We start from the raw sequence: 12,371 nt of genomic DNA, 5'->3' as shown, positions 1-12,371 counted from the left end.
GTCGAATAAATCGCCGAATCTCGATAATCCATTTATTTTTCTCTACTCCGATCGATCGATTAACAATTCGTCGTGGAAAGTTTTTGAAATAAAAATCTTTGTTTTTCTTAATATTACAGAACTTAATAAAAATATTATATTTCTAATAAAATATAATTTTTTATGAATTTCTACCCCCTTGGATTTTACTTTTTTCTCTTTTTTTTCTTCTTTTCAAGATGAATTTATTACGTTATGCACGATCGAATTACGGTAAGTGGCATCATTCATAAGCTCTTTCGTTCGTTAGATGAACGGAAAAAGCCGATAGACATTAGCACGATGAACATTTAATCCCATGGGATTAATTCCATCTGAGCCTGCATATTCGCAGCTTCATCTACTCGTAGTTACTTCCTGTTGGAATAAAACGCTTTCATTTTGAAACAACAAACTCGGTATCCCTGTCCCTATTCATTCACCGTTCGTTGCTTAATGCTTTTTCTCATTGATTAACCTCGATCAAAGCTTAATGTATTTTATTTAATTAAAAGATCTTTAATGCGTTGGGAAACGATGGAAATAAGAGATATTCTATTTGAAACAGAGAAAAATCGTAAAATCGAATTAATAAACACCGATCTATGAGGTTAATTAGTCGTATAGTGTAACGACCAATTACGACTACCCATTATGTTGCTCTATTTATTATGTAATGTTTATTGCTCTCCAGAGTGCAATCCCGACCATGCACATTACAAATGCAAATGAATCGCCTGCAGTGTTCTTCGAATCCACGTACAATGCTGTATGCATAATGTTACATTATCGAAGATAAAAAAAATATTTCATTTAATTCCAGTTGATGAAATTTCAAAATGTATCAACGTTACTTCGAATAACCATGTGCCTAATGAAAAAGAAATTTTGAAAATCCGAAAATGGACCAAAGATCCTAGTTAATTTAATCCCGATCCCATTCGCAACGAGTCTGTTAAGAAAAGAAAACGCAGAGTTTCAAATTTATATTTTCCGTACCCTATATTTTAAATTTATATTTTCCCTTTGAAGCGCATAATTAAAAAGAAACTTCCAAAGTTTCGGATAGTACCTACTTTGTATTCTAATTTATTTCACCCTTCGTTTCATTTTAAATTAAAATTGATTCGTATATCATTTCAATCGAGAAGCAAACTTAGAAAATATATGAAACAAAAAGTAAATTAAAATTGGGACTCTCTCCGTGGTCCGTCAATCCTAGGGTTAAAGGAAGAGTCTAAAATTTACGAATATTTTCTGCAACCCGTCCTCTCTTTCGACTAAAAAGTATACAACCCTCGGTTTGAAGGATTCTTCAAGAAACCCTCAGTGTAACAAGAACTGACCCTTCAATTTAAAACCAGAAGTGCCTTCCAGAAGAAGCGTAAATTAGTAAATTCTTAATGACCTCTGCAAATGATGCTCGACGGGGTTTCCTTGTTCGAATCAACCCTTCGTTTGCGTGTTCCTTCGACTATCATATTAATGTCCCTGTTATCGATAATTTCATATTTCCTTACAAAAGTTGCGGGCTAAATCTTAACGATCTTACCGCGCATTCTCGCGCTCCTCTTCCTATATGCACTTCTACGCTTTCTAAAGTTCAAACACTACAGTTCCTTAACTGCTGCTTGAGTTTCTACACGATTACGGAATATAGCAGGTTTACTTAACGCTTCGGAACTTAGAATTGCAAAATGTACCCGGGAATATCCACCGATTAAGACTCTTTCGTCTCCTCGCTATCGAATTAATTTTCCAAGTCTTTTCGAATTTTCTTCGGCAAATATAAGCGTCCTAGACACCCCATAGATACGCTCTCAAGCACGGGATCGTGGTTTAGAGAGTGAATTTCGTGGTTTAGCACGCCGTCCTGACATACCGCCACGAAACGTTTGGCGACGTGCAAACCGCAATTGCGGCCGTGTCGTCTCAACACCTCTAGCAAAAGCCACGTTATCTACATGATAATAAGAAGCCCCGAGTAATTAGAGAAAAACACGGGCGTTCGTGAAATAAAAAATTGTCAAATTTCCACTCGACGTTCCTTTTCTCGTTAACGTAATATTAAAATAAATTCGTAATTACGTAATATTAAAATAAATTCTTAATTACGGAATATTAAAATAAATTCGTAATTACGTAATATTAAAATGAATTCACTCTTAATTAGGTAGATCATCGTCAATTTCACCCCCGTTCGTTTAGCTCTCGTTTAAGATTCATTTATCCGGTAAAGGTTAATGCCTCGTCGAAGGGGATGAAATTCTTTTGACGGAATAGAATGCTGCATCCCTTACCTGTTCTGTTGTTCGTCGACAGTGACAGACGGGAGGAGGGTTGTTAGACGTTGGCCGAGGCAACGGGGTTGCTCGCCCCGTCGCGATGCTCACCGGCCCTCGAATCGCTCGAGACCGGCCAGACCCTCTTTCGCCTCCTTTGATCTGCCAGCAACCCCCAAAACGAACACTACGCCATGCTCCACGCTCCTGTTCAATCCACCCCCTGATTCCTTCTTCGGCCTACGCATGCCAAGAATTCTGAAACCAGAACAGAGACGCTTGTCAATCGAACAGGAAAAATGATCCTTTTCGTTCATCTTTGAATACTCCAAAAAGAATCAGCATTTTAACGAATATCGTTTGAAACATTCAGTGGTTCAGTTTATTATTTCAAAGAACGATATAATTAACACGTCGCGTTAACGATACACTCCAATTAACATCGCTGTCATTAAGCAATCGTTGCAATCAACAATTTACAATAATAACGATGTAAATTGCATGTATTTATATTAATATATCATGCCGATGATAACCTTTGGCTACGAACGAAAGGGTTCGTTGTTGAATAATTACCAGATAATAATGAACGGCAGAATGTTTCAAATAATTAGCGAATTTCGTGTCGGTATGCAAATCAACTGATGAGATTAAAAATATCAAATGGTAAATCTGTTACAGAACAACCCTTTTGTGTTTCTGCTGTTTATCACAGTTACCTTTGGTAGCCAAAGGGTAGATTTCATTAACAATATCCTAATAAAATCTATGAATAGAATCGAATCACCTTTTCCCTTTCCATAGATTCGTTACACGATCAATTACACCGGATCGACTGCATTTGCATAATGGAACGGCGAAGCAAAGTCTGCTTTTTCTCGCGGAACGAATGCTCTTTTCCATTCCATTAGGCAAGGTTTACCGAAAAAAGAAGAGTAAGAACGGTTCTTCTCTCCTTCTGTCGTTATTTTTCACGGCGATCGTCCGCGGGACGATTCGCGAAGGGAAGAAGAGACGTCGAACCCTCGTAGAAGTTTAAACGACATCGAACCTCTTTCAACCTTTCGCCCATCATGCGACGCGAGGCCCGTTTTACTTGTAACAACTCAGTTTGCAAAGTCGAGATGATGCTCGTCGATAAAAGTTACGTCGTTTACCGAGCACGTTTCTTGCCGGGCCGAAGCGGCGAGAGGAGTTTCGCGAGGGGAAAAGGACGGTCGAGGGTTAGGTGAGAAGAAATTGAGACAGATGGCTTTCTTTTTCCTTCTACACCTTTCGAATTCTTTTTACAATCCCGCCGATACAACGCGCCGGTTAATGGAAAGTTATGGGTACAACGGTACCCGATGGAAGAATCGGGATCGAAATTTTTTTCATTCGCAATAATTAAGGCGCCATTTCCGATATTTCCAATTTCGAAAGGCTCGCGCGAATTCCAACCTTCCGGATGGAATCCCCGTCATTTCAAGCGTCATCGTTCGAAACGCGTAGCGAAACAAATCTTCCCTGGAAATGAGCGACCGATGTTCCTCTCACTGGCTCCTGGTAATTACATCTCAACATCTGACAGTTATTACAACCCTGTGCCTTCTGAATTCCCGCGGAATTTCGCCGCTTCTAACTGAGAAGGACATTAACGCGGTAACATCGCAACCCCCGGAAAATATTAAAAAAGTGTAATTGCAATACATCGATTCCTCGGTTTAATCAACGGATACACGCGACTGGCGGAAGTTACAGCCTGATTCAATCAAACTTTCCTGGATATTTCAATAACGGACGATTGAATTTCCGAGGGAAAGGCTGGGTATACGCGTTGCACCCTTAAAAACTCATATCGTTACCCGCGAAACTTTCTGCATCGAGTTTTCGAGTGGACATCGATAACCGAAACGTTATTCCTCCAGTTTATACCGGGTTATTAAATATTGCACGGCATTTTCGAAGACGAAAATCAATTTCATTTCTTTTTCCTTTTCTTCAACGCGTTTCATCAACGATAGATAAGGATGTTCGAAAATGGATTCGATGCACATAGCCGGCGAAGTGGTATCGTTGGCCTGTTTCCGCGGAATCGATACACCTATCGCACACGTGTATTTCGCACAGGTGCCCGACAAGGGGTGTGCATTCGCTTAAACGCGTGATATTTTCCTCTACCCTTCTCCCGGATCCCGCGTCCTTGCTCTTTACTGGCGTAAAGGGTGGGTGTTGATGCTAACTCACTCAGGTTTTATTTTTTTCGATGCAAGAAGAAAATTCCTTACGCCAATGAAGAGTTAAGGGGGAGTTTCTTTTTGTCGTGAATACATTTTTGAAACTAATTTGAAATTTTGTATGTTTATATCATACTTTTGTTAAATTTTAGGATTTATTTATCAGCGAGAAAATGATATTTTGTGAGAAATGGTAACTATTCAAAATCAAATGTTCAATTTTACTGGACCGGTTGTTCATATCTTTGATATTTTAAAAAATCTATGCAATTTTGATTGTACGTCAAACGATAATAGAATTTTTCAGTCCTTCAAAAAATAAAGACCCGGAAAACCTTTTCCCAAAAAACGGCACGCAGCCCGCCATTGCGCTATTGCACCCTTTGACACCCCCGGTTCACAGACCGGGTTCTTAATCCCGCAAAGCTCCCGAATACACAATAATCTTTACACGGGCACTTTATAATCCAACAACGGAAGAAACAGCGATATTTAGAAAACTAAGATTTTTCAAATTCCATTTATACACGCGCGCGTAATATCCATCCTTTCGACGGGTGATTTGTCGGGAAAGGGGCGAATTCCACGGACGGTTGTTCTCGCGAATGCAAATATCTCAACGTTAGCCAAAGCCCGGGGGGAAATGGCGGAGCAATTAGTAGGTACGAATGAATGGGACGAATAGCTGTCGCGACGGTATAATCCGAATAAAATCAACGAGAAAACCGGATGATAAATGATCGTTCACGGACAAAGGGAAGATTCGAAAGTGTACGGGACGGTGGATGGGGTTTCGCAGTCAGATCTCGCGCGACGTTCGAATATCTTTCTTTCTTCCGGGAAAATGACAAACTTTCATTCCGTCGATGGATCCACCTTTCGAATCGAGGAATCAAACTTTTTAATGGAAAAGACGAGACGTCTGTTCCGTTCAGACGCGGGAATTATTTTTCGGAAAAATGACATCCGGACTTTCCTATCCACTTTACTCGACCTGCCCGTCTTCAGGAAGAGGGTGGTTTAAGATAGGGTTCGGACGAGGTGATTTACACGGCGGAAGGCGTCAAGGGAAAACCAGGAATATTACCGTTTCTACAGGATGTGGTCATGAATTATCCCGGGCTGCGTGAAATATCTTCAGACAGCTTTAGCACGTGCCCGTGTGTAAGACCTTAATGCCATTAGAAATTTCACTGCGCCAACCGAGTGAGTTGAATTAAGCTAAAGAAATATTTTCCTCCTCTCAACGTTTCCCAACGGACTCGACAGATTTTACGATACACGCTTCAAACGCTTTATATTTAAAAAGAATAAAGAAGAAAATACGGCGCCGAATCGGTGAATTTCATCGATGGGGGGGAAACATTTTCTAAACAGAAAATATCGTATCGATCTGGAATCGAAGACGGAAGTAACGAGGAGGAAAAGCAGGCTACTTTGCTGAACCAATGGAGAAACCAAGGAAACCGTTCGTTCGCGGTGCTGAAAAATGGAGCAACGAAAAAGTTTCGCTTTGCCCTGGCAATTCCTTATTTTCAGATTTATTCGCGCCAACTACCGCTGAAAAACTGTTCTCATAAGGAAATAACATAAATCTGTGGACGACGGTAAATTCAGCTGAAATAAAGACTTTGTTTGTCTCGTAGATATTCCAGTTTAGTTTGATTCTTTTCATTCAAAGAAAAGAACTTGAACCAAATTAAATTCAGAATGCGTCATTCGATAGCATATCAAAAGAAAATACTGCACACCAATTTTCAACCCTTTATCTTAACCAGAGGTGCAGTGAGGGGGAGCAAAAGAGGGGTGCCCCATTTCTCCTATTTAATAACATCCGAAAATTCTGAAAAAATTCTGATACACTACAAACACGGTTGCGCATATTAGGGAATTTTTTCAGATTTTTTCATTGCAAATCCTAGTTGTAAAAAATGAAAAACCGAACAAACAATCTAAAGAAACGCGTTTTGTTATTGAAAATTTAAGAGCACTACTTTTATATTACTATGGCAATAACATATTAATATAACTATTACTCTTGAATTTTTTCACATTTTTTGTTGTTTTGCAACGTAGTTAAAAAAATCAAAAACCAATTATTTCGCATGAAAAAGTTAGAATATGAATGTGAATCCATTTAAAAGTACTTAATACATATTCTGAAAAAACAGGAAATAAAAATTCGAAGTAGAAGTTTTGCCTACTTTACCCGGCTATACTTTTCAAGGATTTTCGCCTTTGTTCGTTCCAGAAGTATCAAGGTATTTCAACGACTATTATACCGGCTCGATGCGAATTATCGGAACGAACGGAACGGGGATGATCGCATAGATGTTCGATTCCCGTTGAATAACGATGTAGCTCGTTCGGCCGCAATATCCTAATGTCCTATCCGAGTCCTTGGATAAAACCTGGCCAACAGGATCGCGTGAATACACTTTCCTCTATCCAGCCCGGTCGGAACTATGCGTTCTATATCCGTTTTACGGCTCGATGAATGCCTATGAACGGCGCCCTTTCAACGCGTCACACTCGGCTCGCCGGGTAAATTAGATACGTGACGAGGGGAAGGAAAATGTCAGGGAGAATTCTTGAAATTTCCGTCTTTTCGCGACTGGATATTGAAAGGAATGAAACGTAAACAGGAATCTTGAACTGTACACGTTCAGAGGAGAAAATATTTGAAGAAAATTGAAGAAATCAATATCGTTTCTACGAGGTGTACTAATTGCTCTGTAAGAAATAAAATGAAAGTTTACCTTTACCTTTTTACAGCTCCGTGGATGTTTTCGAAGAGCGAGTGTTTCAATTTGGTTTCTATTTTGTTCATCATTCTCGAATGTTGATCATTTGGAAATAAGGAAAGAAGACAGGAAGTAGATCGATAATAAAGAGGAACGATGCTTTACGAGAAACTTTCATAATTAAGCTTGAATCTTGCAGTCAGCTGAAATCGACTTAGTTCGTAACGACGACGCTTTCATCAAGCCGTAACCAAATTTTCGAGTAAATTGAGAAGGAAACTTCTCTTCGAAAGCATTCATGGTATCGTTGCCACAAATTATACGAATATTTGTGTATAGTGGAGTTTGATATACTTCGACATTGGTCAGTGTTTGTTGCAACTTGCAAACAGCCATTTTGTACGAATAATATCTATGAAATATTTACATAGTTATTTTCCTTGTACTTTCAGCTTTAATTTGATGTGCCATAAGTACCATTTCGTAATACTTTTATGTCATGAAATTGCGTTAGACTTTAAATTAAGTAGTACAAGTATATAATTAGTCAGACATATTGAAACGTACAGTCTAACGCAATTTCATGACATAAAAGTATTACAAAATAGTACTTGTAGCACATCAAATTAAAGCTTAAAGTGTGAAGAAAATAGCTATGTAAACGTTTCATCAATATTCTTCATACAAAATGGCCGATTCATCGTTAAAGGAAACAATAGAACAATCAATGGTAGCTCGTCCATCATTGTTTCTTCCAATCTATGCCAGTCATTTTGTATTTATAAAACCGACGAAACCATTAGGTAGTTATTTCGTTCATAGTTCAAGCTTTAATTTGATGTGTCGTAAGTAATATTTCGTGATACTTTTATGTCATGAAATTAAATCAGACTGTTCGGGTCTCAAAATCAGCTACGTGAAAATTCGATCATTTCTGCTTTCGTCTTCTAAAAGAGTCTAACGATATAAAAAATATGAATAATCGGTGAATCTAAATGTCAAAGTATGTGCTAAATAAAACTGAAGAAAATCCAAACGTAACGATATCAAAGCGGAGACACGCATTTTCGCGAACACGAACTTTTGACCCGAATCGCAGCCGTAACTGTTGCCTCATCCTCAAGTATATTTGAGAAAGTAAATCGACCGTCTGCGTCTAGGAACGATTTATCGAAATACTCTCGAGCGTGTTAACCGAAGCTTTAACGAGCCGAATATTTGCCAAGCACTACAAGCTGAACCTGTTTCAACACTACAGCCTAATACAAACTGGGAAATAATTAAAGAATCACCTGTTTGTATGGTAAATATCAACGAGTTATATCTGAATGCTAAACAACTCCAACATTAAAACGTTCGTTAACGATATTCCGAGATTGAAATTCAAATTCTATCTCGGTAACTTCAACCCTTGACAATTTATCGAAAAATTTCGGCCGATCGGATTACCAGAGGGAAACTCGATGCCGGATTTTCCGCTTGTCGTTCTAACCATTAAGCTATCCCGATCTTCGGTGAGAATATTCTCCCTCGGCTTTCAAGACTCAAATGACCGTAAGGTGATCTGACTATTTCGATGACTATCTTAGCAACCTGAGCCCGCAAACATCCCATTTCAACCGCGAAAGGTTGAAACTTTCAACGGTTTAACCACCGACGTCGCGCGGTTGGAATTCTATTCAAAGTGTTATGAAAATTTCATGGGTATTTCAGTGAATGCGCTGATAACAGTAAACAATTTACCTAGAAAAGTAGTGAAACTCTATAGGGTAGTGTAGAGGATCATACAGTCCTATTGTCGAATTAACAATTATCCACGATAATGAACCGTGCATTAATGGCAGATCGAGTCTGCGGCTTTCAATCGGACTGCAAATCGGGAGGAACATAATTACATAAAGCTAACGAGACCGATACACGCTCCAGGGACTAACAACACTCGTTCCAACAACACTCGTCGATGGGTTAGATTCGGCTGATAATAGTATTTCAACCATGCAATATTCTACTCTCGACGTGTGTCAATCAACTGGTCGATCAATCGTAGGCAAATGTTTGAATTGGAAATCATCCAAGTAGACGGTATCGTTGGAGGATCATTAACCCTTAAACAGCGGAGTCTGGGTCGATCGAGATCTAAACTGGCAAAAGATATACAAGGATAATAATCTAAAGTTAACTGTATAAGTTTTCGGTTGAAGAGTTTCTTTATGGTCCGCCTTCTTCGGGCGGCCTCTCTCCATGGTCCGCCGTTCAAAGATCAACTTTTTAAGAGATAATTCCGTCTCCATATGAATTCTCAGAATTATTAGATCAATTTTAGTAGAATTGTATTTTATAGAGCAATAAAATAATGAATTTTAATAGATAATTCTACAGGAATTTCATTGGCAACGTATGAAAGAGCGAAAGCAACCAGGTTATCCGTTTAATCGTTCAAAGTTAAATTTTGTTTAAAACGAAGCGAGGATTTTGAAAAGTAACCGACGATTATCCAATTTCATTTTTACCAGAGATCCGATAAAAAATGCAGGATCACTGAAACTGGTTTTACCTAATTTGTGATCGAAAGCCGCTTTTGGCGAAATCACCGTTACGCTCGATTCCCTCGGAAAACCGTCCAACAAATACTTCACTGATCGGAAAAACCTAAATATCAATTAATCCCGAATAAATGGAGGGTTTTTGCCAAAAATCAATAGGACGCGCTCGGGAAATTTCAAAACAGGATTAACCCCTTCGAGTGTTTACACGAGGCGATCGCGATCGCGAATAAATTCGATTGGGAAACGCGTGAACAAATGAAAGCAAGAAGAAATCTTTTCCACCTTATTTAAATCCGTGTTTTCACGCTTTTCGGATTTAACTATCACGCTTTTATCGCGATTCGAAGAACACCTGTGCTGGTACTTGCGGAGGAAAATTTCACAAGGAAGGTACGTAACAAGAATCGGAGTAAAAGAGATTTACTGTTTGGACGTAGCTTCGGGTCGGGATAAAATATTAAAGAGAAAACGAGCCGGGAAGAGGAGGAACTATTGTTCGAGACAGAAGCGACATGGAAAACTGTTGGTCGTCTGTACATATTCGTAATACAGTCAAAATCCTTTTTCTTCCCTACTTTTATTTCTCTTCCTTCTGGCATCGCTTTCTTCAGCTCCACTCGGGGCGTTTCAACTATAATTTGAGAGCATCCAGGAACGCTCGAGAGACTTCCTTTCGTCTGCACTTTATTTCTCACTAAAATTTCTCAACTTGTTCATTAAAATTCCGCGTGTTTTACGAGACTGGCCAACTTTCTTGGCCGACTCGCGACCAACTTGTTTCATTACTCCTTTTTACGACGGCAGATTATATTTTCGAAATTGGATAACGCGCTGCTACAACTCGCATTCCTTATTATTTCAACCTTTAACCCTTTGCACTCGTATTTACATTTGAGAAGACTACCAATCAACTCTGAATTTCTTTTTCATATTCGATCAAAATGAAAACATTTTTATGGGAACATATTATAATTTAATTTATCGGTTTAGTAGAAAAAATTAGAAAAATACATGACTATATGGCGACATACGAGTGGAAAGGGTTAACGCGTTGAACGCCATAATTACAAACGCCTAAATAATTAAATGAAAACAATAGAAAAACATTATTTTAAATAATATTGCTATGGTACAAATAACGTGGAATCGCAAATAGAAAGCTTGAAATTTGAAATTTGAAAATTAATTATCACTATTCTTAGTAATTAAAGCTTTAACACGTCCCAAAAAAAATCCCAATTTCACTGTGGCGTTCAACGTGTTAAAGAACCTCGGTGGATCGATAACTTTTCAAAGATCTTTCGATAATTAACAATCGACGGTAATTAGGAACGTCTTGGAAACGGCGATATAATCGGTAAACATTTAAATATAACTTCAACAAAGATTCTGCCAGGACACAGGGATTATTAATCTCTGAACAAACAGTGCTAACGAACGACGAGCCGGGTTATGTACATAAACGTGTAGGGATTTCGCAAAGTCGGGATTGCCTCGACGAGTTATCAATCTCGTCGAAACAACGCCCTATCTTCGACGCGAGGGAAGATTTTCGATACCCTACTTAGATTTTTCGCGCGTTCAGTTGGGATCCGGTTGGAATTTGGAAATTGAGCGAAAAGCGAACGCCAGAGGTATGGCGAAAGAAAACGAAGAGAACGTTGGAGAAAGCTTTTTACCAGCGAAGGGAAACGAGAATTCCATTTAACGGGAATCTAATTCACGATGCTGGAAAATAATACCACTCTGGTCTGTATTAAAATTGAACGAGCAAGAACGAGACGGTCGACGTTCCTTTTCTCCCTTCCTAATCGCATTGCTCCACGAAAACGCTGAAAAACAAAAATTTCTTCGGTGAATAATCGTGAAAACATCCGTCGGTATACCGGCGAATATTACGAACGAGTCTTTGATGAATTTCATTACCCAACTTTCTTTGTTCCACGAATCGTTCCCTCCAAGTACCCGCCGTCCGCATCGTTTCTGATACTTTTTCAACTTTAATATTAAATTCTTCGGAACAGAGCTCACCTATCGAACGCGCCAAGAACAAAGTAATTTCAGATTTCATAAACAAAAGAATCGGGAATTTCGTTTAAACGGAAACGGAAATTATAGAACCGTAACCTTGTTCAGGCACGATTAAAAGAAACAGAGCGACTAGCTTCGCGGAGAATGAAGGAAATAGAAAAGAAATCCAATTTTCTGCGATAGTATTCCTGGAAAGGTGCTTGAATGATTATCCCTTAATCAAATTCGCGTTTCTTTCCAACATTATTTCGCTTTTCGAATCACCGAGTAAATTGGTAATTAACGCGAAAGCGTGTTTATAGCATAAATACGCTCATGTTTTGATTCAAATTTATTTCGTTCGCAAACGTGACACCTTTGTATTTTTATCACGATTTACGTTATTTATCGCGCAATCCACTGTTTACCGCGAACTTTCGACGATATTTCTCGCAATTTGGAATATGAAAAATACGAGAGGCGATATGAAATCGAGGAAGATACCAGTAACGCAATATCCACGGTAAAACAGTGAATCAAGCGACTTTCTTTCAG

General features: G+C 38.8%; 1 protein-coding gene across 16 annotated transcripts in view; it reads right to left on the bottom strand.

Annotated features, from left to right (window-relative positions):
* rho-5 (rhomboid-5) overlaps positions 1 to 12,371 on the bottom strand; it is a 133,390-nt gene that overhangs the window by 115,433 nt on the left and 5,586 nt on the right. For all 16 annotated transcript variants that reach the window (XR_004581454.2, XM_034324612.2, XM_034324613.2 and 13 more), the window contains one exon: positions 2,319 to 2,558. The gene's annotated coding sequence lies outside the window, so the exon portion shown is untranslated. The remainder of the gene's footprint in view (positions 1 to 2,318; positions 2,559 to 12,371) is intronic.

Source organism: Osmia lignaria, chromosome 7 (assembly GCF_051020975.1).
Source record: "Osmia lignaria lignaria isolate PbOS001 chromosome 7, iyOsmLign1, whole genome shotgun sequence".
Classification (NCBI taxonomy): Eukaryota; Metazoa; Arthropoda; class Insecta; order Hymenoptera; family Megachilidae; genus Osmia; species Osmia lignaria.
This window is presented reverse-complemented; position numbering and strand designations above follow the sequence as displayed.